The sequence below is a fragment of the Eutrema salsugineum genome, unplaced genomic scaffold (genome assembly GCF_000478725.1).
Source record: "Eutrema salsugineum unplaced genomic scaffold, Eutsalg1_0 scaffold_14, whole genome shotgun sequence".
NCBI lineage: Eukaryota > Viridiplantae > Streptophyta > Magnoliopsida > Brassicales > Brassicaceae > Eutrema > Eutrema salsugineum.
In genome coordinates, this window is record NW_006256877.1 from 8970534 (window position 1) to 8985483 (window position 14950).

Genomic DNA, 14950 nt, shown 5'->3' on the forward strand with positions numbered 1-14950 from the left:
AAAGAAAAAATTAAAATATAAATAAAAACACATAGATGAAGACGAAATATAAGAGTAAGAATACTTCCACGAGATAAGTAAAAAATAAGACAAAACAATTAGAAAAAGAAGATGAAGAAAAACCAAAAGAAAAAGATAAAATAGAAGTATAAGAAAATGAAGAGGGAGATGACGAAAAAGATAGATAAAGAAGAGGAAGAAGAACACAAAGATGAGGAAACAAAATTAAAAAAAACACAAGGACAAAAATGTTGAATATGAAAAATGAGAGCGAAAATGAAAATAAAAAATTATAATAATATGAAGATGGAGAAGGAGTCTAATAAAATCAAGATAAATATTTAGACAAATATAATGAATTAACTGTTTAAAAAATAAAATTCCGCACAACACGTGGAATATAAATCTAGTTCAAAAAATTAATTGTTTTTCTTCGTTCTTTAATGCTTTAGAATTCGAAATCTAGTTTTCTTAACAATATTTTTAATAAGCTAATTCTGATGTGTTATTTGCAGATTAGTGGTATCTTCTTCTCATATAGATTTTTGAAATAGTGTGTCTGAGAAAAATACTAAATCAGTAAAGGTAAAACTGAATATCACCCATTGCTGAAATCCCTAGATTGCTACTGTTCATTACAGATTTCTTTTATTTTATTTTTTAATCTTGGCCTCTGTTTTTTTTCATGTCAGTGATTCGAAATGAAGGTGAAGAACTGTGAGTATAGCATTACAGAGATATAAGATTGATAGTTATGATTTACTGGAACTTGATACGCTTGTAGATGATGTCTACTGCTCTGTTCGACCAGTTACTATTGACTACGATACTAGATTAGATATGGTCCAGTTCCTAAATGCAATGTGCTTCAGATATCTATGATAAATTAACATTACTTGTAACCTTATTTTATTAAGTTTAATTATCATCAAAACACATCATAGGCTTAATATTATTTTATTTTGTCTCCTAACAGGAGACTCTGGAGATATCATCCCAGTCTTAGACGCGTATGGTTTGTTTGTGATGAATACTTTATCTTCGCAGAGTGATTTGGATGTATCCATTAACGTAGATAACAAAACATCTGAGATTCCTCATGAGAAGAAGCTCCAAATCCTTAAAAAATTTGCTGAGAAACTTCACTCTCTACATGGTAAGTTTAATAGGTAATTCTTTTAGCACTTCCATGCACTTATTATTGGCAGTAACTGTATGTGGAAAAAAAGGGACAGTTGAATAGAACTTGAGTTATCTGCAAGAGTTAGCAATTTCTAGATTAGAATAGTTTCTTAGCACTTAAATTATTGTTCATAGGTTCTAGCATTTTTAGTACTATTCATGATAATTTAGCCATGTATGTATCTTGACACACGAATAGACATTGGGTTGGATATATAGATATATATATATATATTATAAACAAAGATGAAGTGTTAAGTTTTTATGAAAAGTTAAAGTAAGTACTAATCTTTGCAAATATATCGTATAACCTTAGAAAATGATGAGTTTCAGATTGGGTTTTACGTAAAACTTTTTTTTTGTAGAACAAGGGTGTGTTAGAAATGTTTGAGCAATCTGGAATGCTAGGGTGCTAATTTTCAGATTCGTTGATGAAGAGACTGCTGTTGAATGTGTTTTGTCAGTTGAAAGCAAACATGACTTTTTAAGTTCACAGATCATTCAGATTATATCTCAAATTGATGACAGTTTTCAGAAACTTTGTTTGTTGGTAAGATCTTAGTTAGGTAATATTCTAATTTGTTTTAAAAACAAGATATCTTCTATTATTATTTGAGAAAGACATTTTAAAGATAATGTTTGTGGAGATGGCACCTCATATGTTATTAACAAGTTTGTCATGCTGAAGTGTCATCTTCACAAAGCTTCTCAAATAATTTTTGAAACAAGACTTATGCTACTAGAATATTTACAATCAATTTCACTCATATTAATTTGGTTAGAGAATCAAATATCTTATTAAACTAATCATTAAAACTAATTCTTCAAAAAATATATGTTTTTCATTAATTAGACACGCAAAAATTAATAAATAACTTTAAAACATATTATTAGCCAATCAAATATAATAAAAAATATTTGAGATTTGATTATTTCATATTAATTATTTTCATATATTCAATCTTTATTCAATTATACAATATGAATTATTTTGTAAATCTTTATATTTCTTTTATTCTCTTTGTTTACTTTTCTTTTCTGAATTAAGTATCACATCAAACATATAATAAATTTCTATTTTTATGCATATGCGATAATTTGAAAAACAAAATAAATCACTATAGTATTTTATTTAATTAAATATATCGATTTTCCAGTTAAACTATTAACTATACAAGTACATTCATATTAAAAAAAGATGAAAGTCAATAATAAAATCTTATAATCATATTATATATTTGAATTGCAATACTAATACAAAACAATTAGATAAATCAAATTATTTTTTAATCTATAAATTTTCCCAAACAAGCCTATACGAAAAAAAAATTAGATAAATCTTATCTCACGCAGGCTGCGGGTTATTACATATTCACTCTTTATTTTCAAAGTGGTTATAGATATGTTTAAGCCACTGTTCTCCTATGTCACATTAGGCACTAAGCCAAAGCTCATGAGGTTAACGATGCGTCACAGCAAATCCTAAATTTTTTATCTATAATGGTTCCAATTGGTGACTCCGTTTGAATTAGGCGGTTAGAAAATTTTGAGAGGTTGTAGCATAGAACGTTAGAAAAGAGGTGATTAGAGATAGTGGTTGGAAAAGATCGTTTGGTAACAGAAAACTGCTGAAAATTAAACTTGATTGGTAACATGATAACACCGTATTTTGACCACTTTTATGGATCATAATTGTATCTGATGCAGGTGTTTTAACTCTGTTTTCAATGGTTTTTAAAGTGTTTTCAATGTTTTAGAGTTTCAAAAGACTTTATAGGAAACTTGAGCAAAAGATATGCAATTGGAACAAATGAGCAATTTTGGATAAATGCAGACTGTCAGAAGTATGATAAGCGATGAAGACTTTCGCACCGTCCGATCACCCCCACAATTTGAGACAACATAGAGGATCCAACCAGCTTTCTAATGCACTTGGTTTGGAGAAAATCCAACGGTTAGATCTTCAGATACTCCTGATGCAAGAATGACAGAAAATGCAGTTCCGGAAGAGAGCATGTGCCGGGACCGCGGCCAGCACCCATTTTCCCGTGGGTAGAGCCACCGCGACCGCGGGCTTTGGTCGTTCACTTTCCCGACGACTTAATTAAAGCCCAGATCAATTCCTCTCGTTATTTTTGAAGCCCTAAGTTTCCAGAACCACCCCAGAAGCTATAAATACCCCCTTTAGGTCATTCTAAAGAGAGAGACCGAAACTAATAGACAAAGGAGAGAGAGAGAGAGTTCGTGTGGAACCCTAAAGAGGAGGCCGCCGTTTTAAGGAGGAGGAGCCGTCGCTGGAGAGCATCATCGCGCCTCCGTCGTCGCCTCCGTTCTTCATTTTTCTTCCTTCTGTTCTTTAATTTCCTGCACTTTCAATACTCTATGATGATTTGTTACAATATGTTTGAGTAGTTACCCAGTTGGGTTTAAAGGGATTGTTCAAAGGGAATTTCATGTGTCTTTGTTTATGAATCGATATATTTAGGATTTATAATCTTCTAGATGTTCTTCGTTTGCCTTTAATCTTACTGTGTGATTCTTTGCTGGCCACTTAGAAGCCGATCTGATATGATATGTTGCGAAAGTTTTCATTGATTGTCTGAACTAGGGTGAAATGAGCAATTCTTCTATTGGAGTGGAAACCTACCTATAGTTGAGTTGTGAATATGGATGAGTCTTGTTCTGCTATTGCATCTTCTCCCTTCCAGGATCAGAGTGGAAACCTACTGATCAGGGTTGCGAGAGATAGTTGTTTAGTGCTGCGAATGTAGGCTATTCATACTTCCGTGCCTCGAGTTCTAGAACATACGTAGTTGATTACCTTTATCACTTGTTTAAAATCGACCTAGCATAGACTATGAACCCCTGCGAATTACCCTTGATGCCCAACGTTTGTCTTTCATTGCTTACAACCTTAGATTTCCATTCTGCTTTCATTCGCTTATTACTTCCTTACATTCGCTTTTGTTTAATCGATTTTTACTTGCTTTTATTTGATTTCGTTTTCAATTGCTCTTTAGTTTTTACTTGCTTTCTAGTTTAGATTTAGTGACAACCAAAACCCAAAACCAAAACCAAACCTTTTTAGTTCTAATCTGATTTAAGCGTTGCAGTGAATTCGTACTGAAACAACTAAGTCTCTGTGGATCGATACCCTAAGTACTACAGCGCACATCTGTGCACTTGCAGACTTTTAGGGGTTATAAATTTAAAACCTGAAGCTTAGTAAAACGAAAACAACAAACCCCGCGTTTACAAACTCGCAATCAAGTTTTTGGCGCCGTTGCCTGGGACTTTGATTTGTTTCGTTGCGAATCCCAGCTTAAATCCATTAGAACACTTGTTTACTTTTACTTTTTCTTTTGAATTTTTCAAGTTTCTCTGAGATGAGAGACCGGGAACATGTTCCCGGAACTCTTGGTGATCCACCAAATCGTGTGGATGGTGATCCAAGCGATGATGACCTGGCTGATGATGAGTTTGAAGAACCGATTTATGATGACAATGAGCTAATCGGATCGACAAAACGTGAAGATGATGATGAACTGATTGGAAGTTTTGATTCACTCGAAAAGTTCATGGGAGATCGAAGAGCTATTCAACCAGCCTTACCAGAGGATGGCAAAACCGAAATTAAGGTACCCCATATCCATTTAGTTCAACAAAATCAATTCTCTGGTTATTCATTCGAAAACCCGATAGACCATATCGAGACGTTCGAAGAATTATGTGCAACCATTACAGCAAATGGGGATTACCACAAGTGTAGTCTTTTCCCATTCTCTCTTAGAGATAATGCCAGCAAATGGCTAAAATCTTTGCCACCTGCTTCACTAAAAACGTGGGCAGCATGTAGAACTACTTTCCTAAATCGTTTTTATACTAGAAATCGTTCAAATCTCTTAAGAAAGAAGATAAGAACTTATAAACAAAAAGAAGATGAAGATCTTTTAGAAACTTGGGAAAGATTTAGGGAATACCAAAGAGATTGTCCACACCATGGATATACCAGTGAATACCGGCTGGATATCTTCTATCGCGGTATAACTCTAGAGTTACGACACTCTTTCGATACAGCAAGTAATGGAGATTTCACAACTAGATCTGTAAAAGATGCTCACGTTTTCATTAAAAATTTAGGAAACAGCATCTGAAATCAAGTAACATTTGGTAATTCTGCACTTCCTGAGAAGAAAGAAGAATTTTCGGAAGTTATGAAGTGTCTCCATCACATAATGAGTCATCTTGGATTGCAACAACCAAATAAGGTACACAATACGTGTAACTTTGACTGTTGGGACAACCCAATGGATTCTTATGGTCAAGGGATGGTTAACACTGCAGAAGTCTATCAAATTCAAGATTTTCCATTCGTTTCTGATCACCGCGGGTCTATTCATCCGGACCATGGCCAAGCAAGGTTTCACCGCGGTCGTGGCTGTTCTGACCGCGGCCAAGACATGTTTCGACGCGGTCGCGAGCCTTCTGACGCGGGAAACTGTCTTCCAAGCTTAACTGGAAACCACCTTCCGAACCAATCCAGGCTATTCAATCTAATCATGTTCCCTATCCTAGATTTCCCTCTTCTGAAGCTGAAAACCTAAACAAAAAGAATTTAGAGCTTGAAAAATCTAGGTCTCAAGAGATTAGTGATCTTAGATCTGAGCTAAAAGAGATGCTGAAGGATTTCGATGAAAAATTTTCCACCCTCCTTAACCTGATGATCAAAACTAATTCTAAAAACTTAGAAAATTCTGAAGAGGAGCCAAGTGAAAATTCTTTCGAAAGCTCAAGTGAAGTAGATCCCTCCGATCATGTGAAAGCTATCACACTTAGGAGTGGATTAGCTTACAAAGAGCCTGAATTTCCTATAGATCCTGAAGTTGAGGAAAAGGGTAAGGAAAAGGAGAAAGAAAAAGAAAGAATCACGAATGAAGATGTTGAAAAAGAAGTAGTAGGAGAAAAGGATGGAGAAGAAGTAAGGGAAGATTCATCCCGGGAAATCCTTGGAGAAGACCCGATTCCACCTCCACCAACTCGTGTCTATAAAGCTAAACCTCCATATTCTAGAGCCTTAAAAGCCCCTAAGAAAGAGAAAGAAAAAGCTAAGCTGAAAGAGCTAATCGATCAACTAAATGTGAGATTACCTTTCGTAGAAGCATGTGCTATGATTCCTGCTTTAAGAAAATACATGAAGGGTATTCTAACAAATTCTTTAACTCTTGAAGAAGGCGTTATGATGATAACCCATGAATGTAGTTCTATCCTGCAAAGCCAAATCCCTGAAAAGAAAAACGATCCTGGAAGCTTCGTACTTTCATGCACCATCAATGATGTAGCTTTTGAACGTGCTCTCTGTGATTTAGGTTCTAGCATACACATGATGCCTCTTTCAGTAGCAAAACGTTTAGGACATCACACTTTCAAGCCCACTAAGATTTCTTTAGTACTAGCAGATCGTTCCGTTAGACAACCTGTAGGTATCTTAGTAGATGTTCCCGTCGAAATCGAAAAATGTTCTATACCAACCGATTTCGTAGTTCTAGAACTAGAAAAAGAACCTAAGGATCCACTTATTCTTGGAAGACCATTCCTTCATTCTTGTATGCACAATACTTTCAGAAGTTAAAATGCCATTGATTTACACATGGTTTCCAAAAAAAACAATGTATCTTATACCGCATGATCCATTTATACTGCATTATCAACATAGTTGTATTACATGATCTGCACTTGTACCATATAATCCGATTGATTTACACTTCATCTGCATTATCTGTTTGATCTGCACCATAGAAAATCAATACCAAAATAACCATTATGACTACAGTTGGTACATTAATGAAGAGCAATATAAACATCTGCATGCTTAAAAAATAAAAAAATGTAAACCACCATTAAACTTAAAAATACTATTAAGTAAAACAAGAAAACATTATATATATATATATATATATATATATATAATAATCTCACTATTTCATGGCTGTGGGAGTAGGAGATCCAGAAACCATCATTTACGAAAAAAATAAAAATTGGTTTCTGATTGTTAAAAGATGAAACAAAGCTTATTTGAAAGGAAAACAATTTGAAATTTTACTACTTATTTTTGGTTTAAGGTTTTACAATGAGAAACGATTGAATTTATACAAATATGCAAAACCCTAAAAAATGTAACAAGTATCATAATCAAGTTGTTTCACTCTCATCTATGGCTGTGAAACGATTAAACAGCTGTATTGAATAGGATTGTTGACTACATGTTTAATGTGTGTATGCCGTAATTCAATACATGTTTTATTATCTGAATGTGAAATAAAAGATGATTCACATGATAAAAATAGTTTTCGTAGATGAAATAAAATACATGATTCATAAAAGAAATAATATTGAGTAAAAATTAATTTCATAGATCTATCATACCTTACATAATATGTCCATCAAATATGTGAAAGAATATCACTTTATAAAAATTTTAATACAAATTCAAAAAATTTGATACATAATTTCCTTATTATTTTGTATTTATTTTATTAGCAATACTATTAGAATTTAATGAGGCACGCCTTCACTCATCTTCTTTTCTTTACTATGTATTGAGTTTCTCAAAATTTTGTCTTTTGCCAAATAACCCAATAGGTTTTGAAAGAAATCCTAAAACCATATATGCTCGTTTTCCTTGGGAAACTTGTTGGACTTTCTGTTCATAAGAATCCTAAACCCTAAATCTATTATATAATGAGAGAGATTTCTCTCCATCTAAGATGTCCACATCAGCATAGGAAAAATAGAACTAAGATTAATAACACAATTAATTTACATTTTTAAAATATTAATAGTTTCATTTCAAATAAAATAAATACTAGTACTAAAATTATTAACTTAATTAATTTCTATATGGTTTATAATAATTATTTTTTATCAAGAAGAAGGGGAGTAAAAAGCTAGAAAAAGAATAAGAAGAAGAAATTGAAGAAAAAACAATAATGAAAATAAAAATCAAAGACGATAAAAAGAATCAGAAAAAAAGGAGAAATTTTTTTAAATAAAAACACATAGATGAAGACGAAATAAAAGAGGAGGAATACATACACAAGACAAGTAAAACCAAAAGAAAAAGAGAAAATAGAAGTCCAAGAAAATAAAGAGGGAGATGATGAAAAAGAAAGATAAAGAAGAGGAAGAAGAACACAAAAATGAGGAAAAAAAATCAAAAAAAAATACGAGGACAAAAATGTTGAATATGAGAAATGAGAGAAAAAATGAAAATAACAAATTATGATAATATGAAGATGGAGAAAGAGTCTAATAAAATCAAGAAAAATAATAAAACAAATATAATGAATTAACTGTTTAAAAATTAAAATTCCATGCAACAAGTGGATTATAAATCTAGTTGAAAAAAAGATTGCTTTTCTTCATTCCTTAATGCTTTAGAATTCAAAATCTAGCTTTCTTAGCAATATTTTTAATAAGCTAATTTTTTTTAATCTTTGTCTCTGTTTTTTTTTTGTTTTGATGTCAGTGATTCAAAAGAAGGTGAAGAACTCTGAGTCAATAGCTACACAGAGATATAAGAATGATAGTTATGATTTACCTGAACTTGATAAGCTTTTAGATGATTGATTTAGGGGGTAATACATTAGTTTCTTTTGCATTTATTTTATTTTTTATATGTAGGATGAATGTAATCTTTAAAGCAAATGCAAGAATAATGTGTGTTTTTTTTTGTTTTCATCATGTCTAAGTTACATGTTCATCAATGTCTAATCTTTTTCTCTTATGTGTTATAACACAGACTCAAGATCCTCATATTTTACATCCATTCTCTTTACTATTTAAAGATATTTTTTTTTTCTTGAATACATGTTTTCTTATATTTTTACTTTATTTTTGTATGTACAATACTTTCAGAAGTTAAAATGCCATTGATTTACACATGGTTTCTGAAAAAACAAAGTATTTTATACCGCTTGATCCATTTATACCGCATGGTCAACATAGTTGTACTGCATATTCTGCACTTGTACCACATCATCCGATTAATTTACACTTCATCTACACGATCTGTTTGATCTGCACCACAGAAAATCAATACCAAAACATTTAGAAACCATCGTTAACAAAATAAATAAAAATATGTTTGTAATTGTTAAAGGATGAAACAGAGCTTCTTTGAAAAGAAAATGATTTGAAACTTTATTACTTATTTTTGATTTAAGGTTTTACAATGAGAAACGCTTAAATTTATACAAATAAGCAAAACCCTAAAGAGTGTAACAAGTATCATAATCAAGTTGTTTCACTCTCCTTTATGACTATGAAATGATTAAACAGTTGAACTCAATAGGATTGTTGACTACATGTTTAATATGTGTATGCCGTAATTCAATACATGTTTTATTATCTGAATGTGAAATAAAAGATGATTCACATGCTAAAAATAGTTTTCATAGATGAAATAAAATACATGATTCATAAAAGAGAAATTATTGAGTTAAAAGTAATTTCATAAATCTATCATACCTTACATAATATGTCCATCAAATACGTGAAAGAATTTATATGTATTCTAAACAATGAGTTTTGGGCAAAGCAGAATACTTGATCTTAATATTTATTTCTTATTCATGTATGATATTTTATTTTATTTTATGTATAATATATAATACCATAACTATATTTATTACATTAATATTTAATTCAAATAATAATTATATTATATTTTTTCATTTAACTATGTATTGTGGACTGCTTGAACAACACTTGTACTTGAACTGTATTGTCTGGATTTTTTGGTGCATGATCCGCACTTGTACCGCATAATTAGACTGATTTGCATTTCATGGGCCTGTTCGTTTGATCGACGCCAGCGACACATGAATTTTGGAGACGCGCGACAACTTCATCTATCGGCAACAACCGTTAAAAACTTAAAAAGGTGACCGCAGGAAGTCGCTGATTTTTACAGCATCCACCGGCCATCAACATCGATCAAAGTAAACACAGCGTCATCATTTCTTTTCACTTCCGTTGAGTTTGCTTCCTTTGGTGTCTATTTTTATTGCCGCAGAACTTAGTCGCAGCGGCGACTTAACGAACAGGCCCCATCTGCATAATCTGTTTGATTTGCACCATGTAATCTGCTATTTTTCTTTCAGAGCCATAATGTATAGGTTGTTAAGCTTATTCTGAAAAAAAAAATGCTTTTAAGAATCTATGACCATATCATCTATTTCATTATTGGTATTAGTAATTTTTACAAGTTACTTTCAAAAGATAAGAACACATCATCATCGGTTTGCACGATTAAACAAAACATTAGTCAGAATCTTCTTTTTATGCAAAAAGTTCAATCTTTTTTCTATGGAATACAAAAAAATAAAATACTTTATTATTACTTTATAAAAATTTTAATATAAATACAAAAAATTTGATACATAATTTCCTTATTATTTTGTATTTATTTTATTAGTAATACTATTAGAATTTAATGAGGCACGCCTTTGCTCTTTTTCTTTTCTGTACTATGTATTTGGTTTCTCAAAATTTTGTCTCATGCCAAATAATCAAATCAATTTTAAAAGAAATCTTAAAACCAGATATGCTCTTTTTCCTCGGAAAACTCGTTGGACTTTCCGTAGGTAAGAATCCTAAACCCTACATCTACTACAGAATAAGAGAATTTTCTCTCCATCTAAGATGTCCACATCCGCATAGGAGAAAAGGAACTAAAATTACTAACTTAATTAATTTATACACTTTAAAATAGTATTATTTTCATTTAAAATTAAATAAATACTAATACTAAAATTTACTTAATTAATTTATATATTGTTTATAATCATTATTTTTTTATCAAGAAGAAGGGGGTAAAATCTAGAAAAAAGAATAAGAAGAAGTAGTTAAAGAAAACGATGATAATAAAAAATAAAAATCAAAGACGATAAAAAAAAGAATTAACAAACTAGGAAAAAAAAGAAAAAATTAAAATATAAATAAAAACGCATAGATGAAGACGAAATATAAGAGGAAGAATACTTCCACGAGATAAGTAAAAAATAAGACAAAACAAAATCAGAAAAAGAAGATGAAGAAAAACCAAAAGAAAAAGATAAAATAGAGGTATAAGAAAATGAAGAGGGAGATGACGAAAAAGATAGATAAAGAAGAGGAAGAAGAACACAAAGATGAGGAAACAAAATTCAAAAAAATACAAGGACAAAAATGTTGAATATGAAAAATGAGAGCGAAAATGAAAATAACAAATTATAATAATATGAAGATGGAGAAGGAGTCTAATAAAATCAAGAGAAATATTAAGACAAATATAAGGAATTAACTGTTTAAAAAATAAAATTCCGCACAACACGTGGAATATAAATCTAGTTCAAAAAATTGATTGCTTTTCTTCGTTCTTTAATGCTTTAGAATTCAAAATCTAGCTTTCTTAACAATATTTTTAATAAGCTAATTCTGATGTGTTATTTGCAGATTAGTGGTATCTTCTTCACATATAGATTTTCGAAATAGTGTGTCTGAGAAAAATACTAAATCAGTAAAGGTAAAACTGAATACCACCCATTGCTGAAATTCCTAGATTGCTACTGTTCATTACAGATTTCTTTTTTCTTTTTTTTTTTTTAATCTTGGCCTCTGTTTTTTTTTCATGTCAGTGATTCGAAATGAAGGTGAAGAACTGTGAGTATAGCGTTACAGAGATATAAGATTGATAGTTATGATTTACTGGAACTTGATACGCTTGTAGATGATGTCTACTGCTCTGTTCGACCAGTTAGTGCTGACTAGGATACTAGAAAAGATATGGTCAAGTTCCTAAATGCAATGTGCTTCAGATATCTATGATAACTTAACATTACTTGTAACCTGATTTTATTAAGTTTAATTATCATCAAAACACATCATAGGCTTAATATTATTTTATTTTGTCTCCTAACAGGAGACTCTGGAGATATCATCCCAGTCTTAGAGGCGTATGGTTTGTTTGTGATGAATACTTTATCTTCCCAGAGTGATTTGGATGTATCCATTAACGTATATAACAAAACATCTGAGATTCCTCGTGAGAAGATATTCCAAATCCTTAAAAAGTTTGCTGAGAAACTTCACTCCCTACATGGTAAGTTTAATAGGTAATTCTTTTAGCACTTCCATGCACTTATTATTGGCAGTAACTGTATGTGGAAAAAAGTGACAGTTGAATAGAATTTGAGTTATCTGCAAGAGTTAGCAATTTCTAGACTTAGAATAGTTTCTTATCACTTAAATTATTGTTCATTGGGTTTAGCATTTTTAGTACTATTCATGATAATTTAGCCATGTATGTATCTTGACACACGAATAGACACTAGGTTGGATATATTATAAAAAAAGATGAAGTGTTAAGTTTATAAGAAAAGTTAAAGTAAGTACTAATCTTTGCAAATATATCGTATAACCTTAGAAAATGATGAGTTTCAGATTGGGTTTTACGTAAAACTTTTTTTTGTAGAACAAGGGCGTGTTAGGAATGTTCGAGCAATCTGGAATGCTAGGGTGCTAATTTTCAGATTCGTTGATGAAGAGACTGCTGTTGAATGTGGTTTCTCAGTTTGAAAGCAAACATGACATTTTAAGTTCACAGATCATTCAGATTATATCTCGAATCGATGACAGTTTTCAGAAACTTTGTTTGTTGGTAAGATCTTAGTTAGGTTATATTCAAATCTGTTTTAAGAACAATATATCTTCTATTATTATTTGATAAATACATTTCAAAGATAATGTTTGTAGAGATGGCACCTCATATGTTATTAACAAGTTTGTCATGCTGAGGTGTCATCTTCACAAAGCTTCTCAAATAATTTTTGAAACAAGACCTATGTTACTAGAATATTTACAATCCATTCCACTAATATTAATTTGGTTAGAGAATCAAATATCTTATTAAACTAATCATTTAAACTAATTCTTCAAAAAATATATGTTTTTCATTAATTAGACATGCAAAAATTAATAAATAATTTTAAAACATATTTATTATCCAATCAAATATAATAAAAAACATTTGAGATTTGATTATATCATATTAATCATTTTCTTATATTCAATCTTTATTCAATTATACAATATGAATTATTTTGTAAATTTTTATATTTCTTTCATTCTCTTTGTTTACTTTTCTTTTCTGAATTAAGTATCACATCAAACATATAATAAATTTCTATTTTTTATGCATATGCGATAATTTGAATTTGAAAACAAAAAAAATCACTATAGTTTTTTATTTAATGAAATATATCGATTTTTCAGTTAAATTATTAACTATACAAGTACATTCATATTAAAAAAAAGATGAAAATAAATAATAAATCTTATAATCATATTATATATTTGAATTGCAATACTAATACAAAACAATTAGATAAATCAAATTATTTTTTAATCTATAAATTTTTCCAAACAAGCTTATAAGAAAAAAAAAATTAGATAAATTTATCTCACGTAGACTGCGGGTTATTACCTATTCACTCTTTATTTTCAAAGTGGTTATAGATATGTTTAGTTGTCGTTAATATGTTTATTGATGTCACTGTTCTCCTATGTCACATTAGGCACTAGGCCAAAGCTCATGAAGTTAACGATGCGCCACAGCAAATCCTAAATTTTTTATTTATAATGGTTCCAATTTGTGACTCCGTTTGAATAAGGCGGTTAGAGAATTTTGAGCGGTTGTAGCATAGAAGGTTAGAAAAGAGGTGATTAGAGATAGCGGGTGGAAAAGATCGTTCGGTAACAGAAATTTGTTGAAAATTAAACTTGATTGGTAACATTACAGCGCTTGAATAGTGTAAGTGTATAAATTATTAGTATAATTTTATTTAAATAATTATTTATAAAAAATACAATAATACATAGTTTAAAATTTATCATATGAAATTTGAGTAAATAAAAATTACAATTATTATCTCTGAAATAATTTTTGAACAATTCAAAATAACATTTTTAATAATAATTTGCATTATTCACCTATGATCTGCCCATAACATATTTGCAATTTAATTACGAATTGTTGCCATATATTCTCCATCATTTGCTTCAGATTCTTCAAGCTCATTGATAGAATCTTCATTATTTTCATCTAGGCTTGGTGCATCTTCATCCTCACTCGCATCATAATTAAAATCATCATCCAAAATATCCATAACAAATTTGAAAAGAAGTTTTTTTGTGCACAAATTTATTTGAAAAGAAGTTAAATGTAACAAATTTTAGGTTTTTTTTAATGTCAGTGATAATAATGTTAAAATCTATAACTATTATCTCATAAATTTGTCTATATACTTTTTATAATTTATAATCATAATCTATAAGATGATTAAAAAAGATATGCACAACCAATATTTATCCTTTTGTGGATCGACTTGAATATACAAACACATATATTTTATGTTTTCTTTTTATCGAGTGAATTAAATTGAATGAAATAACAAAAAAAAACCAAGACACATAATATTTATACAGAAACACAAATAATTTTACTAGTTTATTATTAAAAAACTAATCTCAAACAATAAATTTTATTATTAAAAATAAAAAACTCTGGTTACAACAGTTTGTTTGCTCCAAACACCAATTTTTGTCACAGTTTGTAACCGCCCAAAAATTAACCTCCAACCACCCTAGTTATCTTTCAACCGCCCGTTTCAAATGCTGATTACAAACGTAGTTTTAAACGCTAACTCCAAACATCCTTGCTGATTGGTAG

General features: G+C 30.3%; 1 non-coding gene and 1 pseudogene across 1 annotated transcript; one reads left to right on the top strand and one right to left on the bottom strand.

The window, feature by feature from the left end:
- Positions 1-5080: 5080 nt before the first annotated feature.
- LOC112088741 lies at positions 5081-5188 on the bottom strand. The gene has a single exon (XR_002900681.1). It is a non-coding gene; the product is annotated as a small nucleolar RNA R71 (small nucleolar RNA).
- Positions 5189-11867: 6679 nt separating this feature from the next.
- On the top strand, positions 11868-12892 carry LOC112088488 (annotated as a pseudogene).
- Positions 12893-14950: the final 2058 nt, after the last annotated feature.